The sequence below is a fragment of the Cervus canadensis genome, chromosome 27 (assembly GCF_019320065.1).
Source record: "Cervus canadensis isolate Bull #8, Minnesota chromosome 27, ASM1932006v1, whole genome shotgun sequence".
NCBI lineage: Eukaryota > Metazoa > Chordata > Mammalia > Artiodactyla > Cervidae > Cervus > Cervus canadensis.
In genome coordinates this window covers 50,532,036-50,543,718 of record NC_057412.1, presented here as the reverse complement: position 1 = coordinate 50,543,718, position 11,683 = coordinate 50,532,036, and positions in this window count along the sequence as shown.

Genomic DNA, 11,683 nt, shown 5'->3' with positions numbered 1-11,683 from the left:
TTAGAGAATGAAGAGAGATCTTATCTAGCTTTCAAGTATGGCTTCTACCCGCCAGCATTAATACCACCTGGGCAATGTTGGAGATGCAAATTCACAGGCCCTACCCCAGACCCAGACAATCAGAGAGTTTGAAAACAGTCGACGTTTTAACAAGTTCTCTGGATGATTCTGAGGCGCACGGAAGTTCAAGAACCAATGATAACATCCAGTCCTTTCACTTTACAATGAACAAAATTGAGACAGAGACTCGCTCCGCTCCTTGTTCTGTGCTTTCTCCAGGCTTTCATGTCACAAGTAGCTTTCGTTACTACCCATATGCAGTTGGCTTCCAAGTTGTAACATCTTTGACCTTTTTACCTAAGACCCATAGCCAACTTCTTTACTTGACATCTGTGCTTGAGTGTTGCAGGTACCTCAGATCTACAGGTACAAAGCCTCTATCTTCTCCAGTGTCACACATCTCAGCAAATGTGCATTCTTTGGCACAGCTGTTCAAACTGGAAGCCTGAGAATCCTCTTTCACACCTCTCCCTCATCCTCCTTTATTTAATTCATCAAAATGTCAGTTCTACTTCTGAAAGAGCTCAAAATAATTCTCTCTCTATCTCTCCTGCTACAAGCCCAGTGAAAGTCGTCATCATTCTCTCTTCCTTCCTTCATCCCTTGTTCCTCTTTGGACCCTTCTGGTGCTTTCTATCAAGAGGACCTAAAGCCATCTTTGAAAACTGGGGTTGTCAGTTCTGTTTAATAACTTTACATTGTACTTAGGGTAAAATCCCAAGTTCTTCAGATTGCTTATGGAGAGACAGAGGTTCAGATCTGCCTAATCCATCTCCCAGTGTTTTCTTATTTCCTAAATAGCAGGCAGTTTTCAGGGCTTTGACAAATATTGTTCTTTCTGCTTTGAAAACTTTCTTCTCTACTCTCTACTCAGCCTCTTCCTACCTTCCAATATCAGTTGAAATCTGTGGTCTCAATGCTGGCTTCAAATTATAGTCACTTAGGTGAGATTTAAATAAATGATGCTCAGTTCAGTTCAGTCACTCAGCCCTGTCTGACTCTTTGTGACCCCATGGACTGCAGCACACCAGGCTTTCCCGTCTATCACCAATTCCTGGAGTTAACTCAAACTCATGTCCACTGAGTCAGTGATGCCATCCAACCATCTCATCTTTTGTTATGCCCTTCTCCTCCTGCCTTCAATCTTTCCCAGCATCAGGGTTTCTTCCAATGAGTCAGTTCTTTGCATCAGATGGCCAAAGTATCGGAGCTTCAGCTTCAGCATCAGTCCTTCCAATGAATACTCAGGATTGATTTCCTTTAGGATGGACTGGTTGGATCTCCTTGCAGTCCAAGGGACTCTCAAGAGTCTTCTCCAACACCACAGATCAAAAGCATCAATTCTTTGGTGCTCAGCTTTCTTCACAGTCCAACTCTCATTTCTATACATGACCCCTGGAAAAACCATAGCTTTGACTGGATGAACCTTTGTAGCAAATTAATGTCTCTGCTTTTTAATATGCTGTTGAGGTTGGTCATAGCTTTTCTTCCAAGGAGGAAACGTCTTTTAATTTCATGGCTGCAGTCACCATCTGCAGTGATTTTGGAGCCCCAAAAAATAAAATCTCTCACTGTTTCTATAGTTTCCCCATCTATTTGCCATGAAGTGATGGGACCAGATGCCATGATCTTAGTTTTCTGAATGTTGAGCTTTAAGCCAACTTTTTCACTCTCCTCTTTCACTTTCATCAAGAGGCTCTTTAGTTCTCCTTTGCTTTCTGCCATAAAGATGGTGTCATATACATATTTGAGGTTAAATGATGCTACCTGAATCTCATTCTTAGATTCAGTTCCTTTGATCTGGTATATGATCAAGCACTCATTGCTTTTAAAGCTTCTTCAGGTGCAAAATTTAGAACTACTGGCCTAAATATCACTTCCATAGAGAAACCTTCCCTGATTTACCACTTCCTCTTTGAATTCCTCATTGACTAGTATTTATTGCACATTGTATGATTATATTCAGTGCTTGTCAGTCAAGCTCGATTGTAAGCTTCGTGAGGGCAGAGGCTCTGTCTCTTTGTCCAGCACCAAATAGTATCTGGCTTAAGGTTGGTCCATAAATTACTGGTGAATAAGTTAATAAATTAACTTGGAAGGTTTTAAAGCTAACTTATGGTGGAACCCAGTCTAAACCCAACCTGCCCTGACTTCTGCTTCTGAAATCTTAGAATGCAGAGGGTCCAGTAGTTCCTTGAATCTACTATGCCCACATGGGGACAATTCTTATCTAACCACTGCCGCCTCTGGTGGAAGATGACGTGAGCTGTTAGTTGTACTTCTCTTGGTAGCAGCTCCACACCACATGGCTCTGTTTTGCTTCATTTCTGAGCCCTAAATTCCAGATTGGTCCTCATGTCTCTTGAGGATATCCAGGACTCTCCTAATAAAAGATGTACTATTGAATTTTTATGAGACTTATATATGCTTTGACATGAATTTCAATTTAAATCTTGTGATACAAAGAGCTATCAGGAAGTAGTAGCTCTTTGGCACAGAAGTGGTATTAGAAGATTTAGGTAGTTTATGTTCTATTTTCCTCTTTAATATGCCACCTTACATTCTATTTTATTTTATTAATACGTGGCTGCAACCAAAGGGGAAAAGAACATTCAGAGAGTTAGACAATGCTCCTCTGGAAAGGTCAAATTCACACTTTTGAATAATAGTCTGCTTTTCCCCCAAATTACATTTCCAGTAGGCAATAGTGGGTTTGACTGATAAGCACTAATTGTGGATATTGATTATTATTCAAGGGCGCTTGCTTTTTTTTTCTGAGAAAGGAGTCTAAGCTCGGTGACAAGCTCCAGGCTACAATGTCAGTTTCTGTCGTGAGGACATCCTTACATCATATTATTCATCTATCTGGGTTGTTGTTCTTAAATCAGGTTCACAAAATTTCCAGGATAGTCCTGACTTTAAACACCATACCTTATAGTATCACCAACTCAACAGACATGTAAACTCAACAGCAAACTCTGGGAGACAGTGGAGGACAGAGGAGCCTAGCGTGCTGCAGTCCCTGGGGTTGCAAAGAGTTGGGTCTGACTTAGCAACTGAACAGCAAGACCTTACTCATGTTTGAAAACTTCAAAACACCACAGGAATCCCCCGGATTTAGCAATAACGGTGGAATGACTCAAGTCAGAGGTTGAAGAGGAATGAAAAGTTCACAAAAGCACACAGGAGCTTTTCTGTGCTTTAATAATCTCCCTTTATTCAAAATGGCAACCCACTCCAGTATTCTTGCCTAGAGAATTCCATGGACAGAGGAAACTGATTCCAGGGAGTCACAAAGAATCGGACACGACTGAGTGACTAACACAACACAACTCTCTTCGGAAACCTCCCTGATGTTGATGCTAGGGCAATTGTGTTTGCCTGAGCAAGGCCAGGCTGCGTCATTGAGTCAAGGTGAGAGCAATGACAAGTATTTCCAAGTGTAATTGAAGGCATTCACTTGTCTACATTGCTAGCATTCTTTGAGGTGTATTCAAAAGAAATTATATTTCATATTAATGTCAAAATGAATGTAAAAGTCAAGAAGATGTGTACTTTTAAGGCAACTGTGTATAAGGAATATTTCATTTAAAAAAATAACCAGTAATCACAAGTGATGTGCACATTTTAGAAGTGAGATATATCAATATATTGCTAGCATTGGGAATTTGATATGCCTTTGTATACTCAAATAAAGAAAAATCAATTTATTTTAGGCTTTATTAACATACAGGTAGAAAAAGGGAGATCTTGTTTTCTTTGTAAATTCAAAGATGATTTTCTTACTTTTAAGGAAATAATCTTTTAAATAAACATGTTCTAAAATTAAATTTTAATGAGAGTTTGTGAACAGAATAGGTGAGTGGAAAGACTCTACAGAGCAGATAGCTAAGAAGATATAAAGATGTTTGGTATCTGAACATTAGGATTTGAAACACATGCAAAGAAATTACATGGATTCATTGTCTCATTGTTATGTACAAATGCTATGATATAAAGTTTGTTTTCCCTAAATAATAACTTTTGAACATCAGAAACAAAACATGTATCTCTAAAATGTTTGTAATCAAAGTGAAAAAACACAGACTTGCCAATTTTTTTTTTTAGGAGAAAAATCAATATATAAATTTTTAAAAAGCAGACTAAAATTTTTATTAAATCTATTAAGAAGAAGTGGCAATCCACTCCAGTATTCTTGCCTGGAGAATCCCATGGACAGAGGAGCCTGGCGGGCTATAGTCCATGGGGTCGCAAAGAGCCGGACGTGACTGAAGTGACTTAGGACAGCACAGTACATTAAGATATTATCATTTTATAGTAGTGAAGAAACTAACGTGACAACCTAATTCTAAGTGATTATTTTATTGAATTCTGCATTGCATTTCATATAATTTTATTTTTTCAAAAAATGTTTTAGTAATGTGATTGGCTCAATTTTATTTTATTATGTGTTCTTAAATATTAATTTAGATATGGAAAATATTTTTTAACAATGTGTCTCAAATTTTGTCATGAAACACAGGTAGTACATAACGCGATAATTTTCTACTTTGACTCCCTTTCTGCATCACAGTAACTGAATTTCTTCACGTTGGAAGCAAGTCTTCTAACGGAAAGAACTTGTTTATCAGCTCTAGGAAATAGCTGTGCTCAGTCACATCTGACTCTGTGACCCCATGGCTTCCTGCCAAGCTCCTCTGTCCATGGGATTTGTCAGGCAAGAGTACTGGAGTGGGTTGCCATTTCCTCCTCCAGGGGATCTTCCCAATCTAGGGATTTAATCTGCATCTCCTGTATCTCCTGCATTGGCAGGCAGAATTCTTACCTCTGAGTCACCTGGGAAATGGCTGTAGAGTTAGGATTTTCAGGCCTTGGTGTCTAGAATTACTTCTTAAGGACTAAGTATTGTGTTAAATGTTGAGCCCTCCAGAAATGTCCAGAAAACAGTCCCTTCTGTGGAGATCTCCTCTCATAAAGAAGGCAGTCATGAATGCAATTAGCCTCATAATTAAGTCAAGTGGTAGGTACAAATGAGCAATAAAGAAAAAACTTTGGGGACAGATACACAAGTAAGGTTAATTCTGATTGAGTCCCTGGCATCTGACTGAAAAAAATAATCCTTCTGTCCCCATGTTGTCTAGTATTGTGTATCACACATAGCAGGCGTTCCGCTGTTAGGCTCATGTCAAGTCAGTGGAGGCTCTTTAACTATCTGGCTGGGCAGTTGTGATGGAGGAGGCCTCTGGGCTGTGTTTTAGATTGCTGCCTCCTAGCCAGAGTTTCACTCAGCTGACTGTATCTTACAATAGGAAATTAAGCTTCAACATTCACTTCAAGCTTAAAAATTTTAAATAAAACTTTTACCTAATATTTTTCATCAGCAGAGTAGGTGTATCTTGAAATGATGTCATCCGGGAAGAACTGGGAAAGCCATGTGCCTCAAAAATATATTAAATGCGTTTCTCTTATACTTAAAATACTATGACTGAAGGTTAATTTATTTGTTAAACTCTCAACTCCTTTTTTCTTTTTTTCATTTATTTTTATTAGTTGGAGGCTAATTACTTTACAAATTGTAGTGGTTTTTCTCATACATTGACATGAATCAGCCATGGATTTACATGTATTCCCCATCCCGATCCCCCCTCCCACCTCCCTCTCTACCCCATCCCTCTGGGTCTTCCCAGTGCACCAGGCCCAAGCACTTGTCTCAGGCATCCAACCTGGGCTAGTGATCTGTTTCACCCTTGATAATATACATGTTTCGATGCTCTTCTCTCGAAACATCCCACCCTCGCCTTCTCCCACAGAGTCCAAAAGTCTGTTCTGTACATCTGTGTCTCTTTTTCTGTTTTGCATATAGGGTTATCATTACCATCTTTTTAAATTCCGTATATATGTGTTAGTATACTGTAATGGTCTTTATCTTTCTGGCTTACTTCACTCTGTATAATGGGCTCCAGTTTTCATTCCATCTCATTAGAACTGATTCAAATGAATTCTTTTTTAACAGCTGAGTAATATTCCATGGTGTATTATTACCACAGCTTCCTTATCCATTCGTCTGCTGATGGCATCTAGGTTGCTTCCATGTCCTGGCTATTTAAACAGTGCTGCAATGAACATTGGGGTGCATGTGTCTCTTTCAGATCTGGCTTCCTCAGTGTGTATGCCCAGAAGTGGGATTGCTGGGTCATATGGCAGTTCTATTTCCAGTTTTTTAAGGAATCTCCACACTGTTCTCCACAGTGGCTGTACTAGTTTGCATTCCCACCAACAGTGTAAGAGGGTTCCCTTTTCTCCACACCCTCTCCAGCATTTATTGCTTGTAGACTTTTGGATAGCAGCCATCCTGACTGGCGTGTAATGGTACCTCATTGTGGTTTTGATTTGCATTTCTCTAATAATGAGTGATGTTGAGCATCTTTTCATGTGTTTGTTAGCCATCTGTATGTCTTCTTTGGAGAAATGTCTGTTTAGTTCTTTGGCCCATTTTTTGATTGGGTCATTTATTTTTCTGGAATTGAGCTTCAGGAGTTGCTTGTATATTTTTGAGATTAATCCTTTGTCTGTTTCTTCATTTGCTATTATTTTCTCCCAATCTGAGGGCTGTCTTTTCACCTTGCTTATAGTTTCCTTTGTTGTGCAAAAGCTTTTAAGTTTCATTAGGTCCCATTTGTTTATTTTTGCTTTTATTTCCAATATTCTGGGAGGTGGGTCATAGAGGATCCTGCTGTGATTTATGTCGGAGAGTGTTTTGCCTATGTTCTCCTCTAGGAGTTTTATAGTTTCTGGTCTTACATTTAGATCTTTAATCCATTTTGAGTTTATTTTTGTGTATGGTGTTAGAAAGTGTTCTAGTTTCATTCTTTTACAAGTGATTGACCAGTTTTCCCAGCACCACTTGTTAAAGAGATTGTCTTTTCTCCATTGTATATTCTCGCCTCCTTTGTCGAAGATAAGGTGTCCATAGGTTCGTGGATTTATCTCTGGGCTTTCTATTCTGTTCCACTGATCTATATTTCTGTCTTTGTGCCAGTACCATACTGTCTTGATGACTGTGGCTTTGTAGTATAGTCTGAAGTCAGGCAGGTTGATTCCTCCAGTTCCATTCTTCTTTCTCAAGATTACTTTGGCTACAACTGTCCCTGGGAAGGATCACACATCATTCTGATATAACATCTGGTTGTGAGTCAATAGGCTCCTTTTCAGACTGACGTTCTTTTCATACAAAGACAGTTATGTCCAGGGAAGCTGCAAACATTCATGGAAGTTAGGGTCATCCGGGCCTATTGTTGTGAGACATTGAGAGACACAGTCAAAAGAGGGGAGCAGGGTTTTGAAAAAGAGAATATAGGGGCCATATTTGCCAAACTTGACTAGGAATTGTCCTAACTGTGAGATGGTGCCACATGTTATGACTGTTTGATAAACCTAGTCACTGCATTCTACAAACCTAAGTCCTTCTAATTACTTTTTTAACTTAGGGCTTCCCTGGTGGCTCAGATGGTAAAGAATCCACCTGCAATGTGGGAGACCTGGGTTTGATCCCCGGGTTAGGAAGATCTCCTGTAGCAGGGCATGGCAAGCCACTCTAATAGTCTTGCCTGGAGAATCCCCAGGGACAGAGGAGCCTGGTGGGCTACAGTCCATGGGTTGGAAAGAATCTGACATGACTGAGCGGCTAAGCACAGCACATGAGGTTGAATTTAACTTAAGTGAAATTGAAATCAGTTGGAGATTCTTCAATTCAGAGGCAGGTCAGGATCCCTCCTGCAGGTTGGGCTCTGAATTGTACCCAGAAAGCAGTGATGCTGGTTAATAACAAGTGATCGGTCGAGCATTCATAGTTTCATTGGGGGGGGGGGCGCGGAGGTGTCACATTATATAGAACAAGGTGATGCCCCCAAAGAACAAAGGTATAAACTACTTAAAATAGCCCACTTTTCCTATTTAATCCTTTCTCATTACAGATGGCAATTCATACTTTATTTGAACCTGAGGATAAATAACAAAGTTTATGTAAGCTCCTTGTGCTGTGTGTGCTCACTCAGTCATGTCCAACTCTTTGCAACCCCGTGGACTGAAGCGCATGTAAATAGTTAGCATTTATTAAACACCCACCTGTGTGAGGCTTGGAGACAATATCGTCATGCAGTGTCCTATTTGAACCAATTAGGCTCAAATCAAGTGACCTAGACTCACATATAGAGTTACCATAATATAGGAGCAAAATTTCAAAGCAGAACAAAGTCTGATTCAGACCTTTTAATGACTCTGCAATATCACTTTTGGAAAGGGATGGAAAAAAAGACAAGTGGGACCCAGACCTTGCCTCAACCCCATTCTACCTCTATGTGGGTCAGTTACTCTAGGATGGCCATATGAGTCCCAGAGGCTACATCATGTCTTCAAGCTCAAACAATCCATGCTTCTCTGTACTTTGGGGTCTGTGAGCGGTGGTAATGCAGTGGGCATTATCTCTGAGGGAACTTTACCTCTTACTTCATGATAAGCACATTTGGCAGATGAGAAGAATGAGCCACTTGCTCTCTTGCCCACGTGGAGCTCAGTGTTCATGACCTTTGGGCCTCCCAGAGCCTGCTTTCTCTGCAGAGCCCCTTGGCTGTGTATCTCGGGGCATGCCATTGCCGTATATGGGTGGGTCATCGGGCTGCGCGAGTTAACTGGGATTATCAACAACTATAATGTTGGTGTTTTGATCCTCAGCAACCTGGCTTTGAAGCTGAAGGGCAGGGCCCAGGCATTCTTATGTGTCTTAATTTGGCAATAATAGCGTGCTTTTCTGATGACAAAGAAGGCTGTGAATATCCAAGTTTATACTATGCATACTGTTGATATCTGATACGACATTAAGTTAAACCACGGCTTGCCCATTTGTCTAAATCTTGTCACTTAAACTCCAAACATTTGTCATGAATGGACTTGGGATGTGGTGGAAAAGTAATTAGTAAGACCTTTTACTTTTCTAGCTGGAGTCATACTTTTGTAGCCTTCTTTGGTATTTTCAGATGATTTTTGCTTCTCTTTATTTACCCTTAGTTGTTAGATGAAAATAAATATTCATTTGAGCTTTCTTTGTTTTGAAGTTACTGTAGTCATAGACAAATATCACCACACAGATTTTTTAGACCCATAGAATATTACTGCTCAAAGCAATCTCAGCAATCCTTTAGCCTAGTTCTTTTATCAAGATGTTTCTCCCTATACCTGGAAAAAAGGGGTATAGATTATGGCATCAGAATTGCATTCAAATTCTTGCCTTGCCTAATGGCAACCATGGGCAAGTTATTGAACCTCTCTTAGGCTAAGCATCCTTACCTGCAAAAAACAGGGTCAATTATACCTGTCTTTACAGACCTGTAAAGATGTATTATGTATTAACAGTTTAGCTTCAGAATATTAGCTCTATTTTAACTCTATAAAAATATTCTTCATTTCATTTTAATTTTATATTAAAGTAATTATATCATGAGGCATTTAAATAAGGTTATATATAAATAAATAAATATATATTATATACATCTTTCCTTTAGTATCACAATGTAAGAGTAATCTTAAGATCAGATATAGGGGTCCATTTATATGAAAAGGAAACTTATCTGAGAATAAAAGAAGATATGCCTTATTTTAAATTTCCAGAGTGTAGAAATAGGAGTAGTGAAGTAAGGGACAGAGAATGAGTTTTTAAAAAATTCCTGGAGTGGAAATAGGAATGAATTTATATTTTGACTGGAAGTATAATTTAGATAATACTATGAAGGGTAAAGATATAAGATAGACTTCACGACAATAAAAATGAAATCCTTTAATATGAATAGTGTAAGCCTACCCAGATTTTTCATATTCTAAAAAGTATGTAGGAGACAGAGGCTGAAAGCCTGAACTAAAGTAAAAACAGATTCACCAGACACATTGTCTGGAATTCAGCGAAGAAAGTAAATGGCAACTTTTTTCCCTTCCTGTGTCTTTTTCTGGAACAAGGACATGTAAATTGTCAGATTTAGAAACGTGATTTAAAATTTTAAAACATTAATTAACATTTCTACTTAAAGTATGTCAGTCGCTCAGTCGTGTCTGACTCTTCGTGACCGCACAGACTGTGGCCCGTCAGGCTCCTCAGGCATTGTCTGCTTACCTGACCCAACCACCTACCAAGGGCCAAGAAATTCTCTAGGCAAGCGTCCTGGAGCGGGTAGCCATTCCCTTCTCCAGGGGATCTTCCTGATCCAGGAATGGAGCCTGGGTCTCCTGCATTGCAGGAGGCTTCTTTACCATTTGAACCATCAGAAGGCCCCAATGTTTCTACTTAACACACTGTTCATCCATTATATGTTCATTCATTATTCATTAATGTGTGCATTCATTACTGTATTCAGCAAATATTTTTGAACATCTATTGGACCATCTTTTGTGTGCTGGGAGACAGTGGTGAGTAAAACCTGACTGTGACCCTGTTGTTTGTGTATTAACGACCTAGTAGGGAAGAGAAGGACACTCATACACATTTGCACATAGATATAAAATTATGGGAATCCATGATAAATGCCACACAGACAGGGAAGCCTAAAGCAGAGGAGAGATCTTGGGGGCAACAGAAAGGACAGGGCTGAGTTTCAGGCTATTGGGTAGGGAAGTCTCATGGTTGATGGACCTTGTATTCTTGAAAGAACTCTTAGAGGCCTTCCTTGGAACAGGCAGAACTAGTAGTGAGGAATTCAGTATTCATGAAAAATGAGGTCAGATAGGCAACAGGAACCACATAATGCAGGTCCCGTAAGGCACTGTAAGGATTTCGGCTTTTACTCAGAATAAGCAAATAATTTATAATATTTTAAAGAATGGCAGCAAAGAAAATTAATCCACCTAGTTGTCCCAGAAAACCCTCAGACCTATTACCTTCATCTTTTTCTTCTCGTCTGCTTACCTGACCCAACCACCTACCAAGGGCCAAGCTTCCGTTCTGTATCTGCCCTGACACTGTCCTATCCCAGGCCGTCATCCTCTGTCACCTGGCCGCCAGCATTCACCTCCTAACTCCTTTCTCTGCCTCTGTATCACTATTATCTTGAACCATCTTTCTCGCTGTCAGCTGATGTCTTTCTGAAAACACTGGGCTCTTTGTATTGTGCTGCTGACATATCCTTTGAAGTTTACACTTTATTTCTAAAGTCTGACTCTTTACAAGGCTCTTGACCGTCTAGGTTAGATGCACGTTTCTAGTCTCAATTCTGGTGCTCCTCCGCGTGGCGTGCTCCCAAAGCAGGTTCTGAGCTTTCCCGTTTGTGAGACCGCTTCACGTTCCGCTGCCTACAATGCGTTCATGCTTTGAGAGCATCACACTCTGATTCAACCTTGAGGCCCAGTAACAATTCACCATCTAGAGGAGCAGTTCCAAGCTTTTCTAGATAGAACCAATGAATCTTTCTTCTAAGTGCTCATTGAACTATTTTTTGTCATAGCGTGTCTTACTCTTTAATTTGTTTTTGTATATATTTCTTTCTGCCAGATAATAAGCTCCTGAAGCATAAAATCTGTTTTATTTCCCTCTGTATCCAGAGTACTTAAGGGCCATGCTGAGTATTTAGGGAATGCTCAAGAA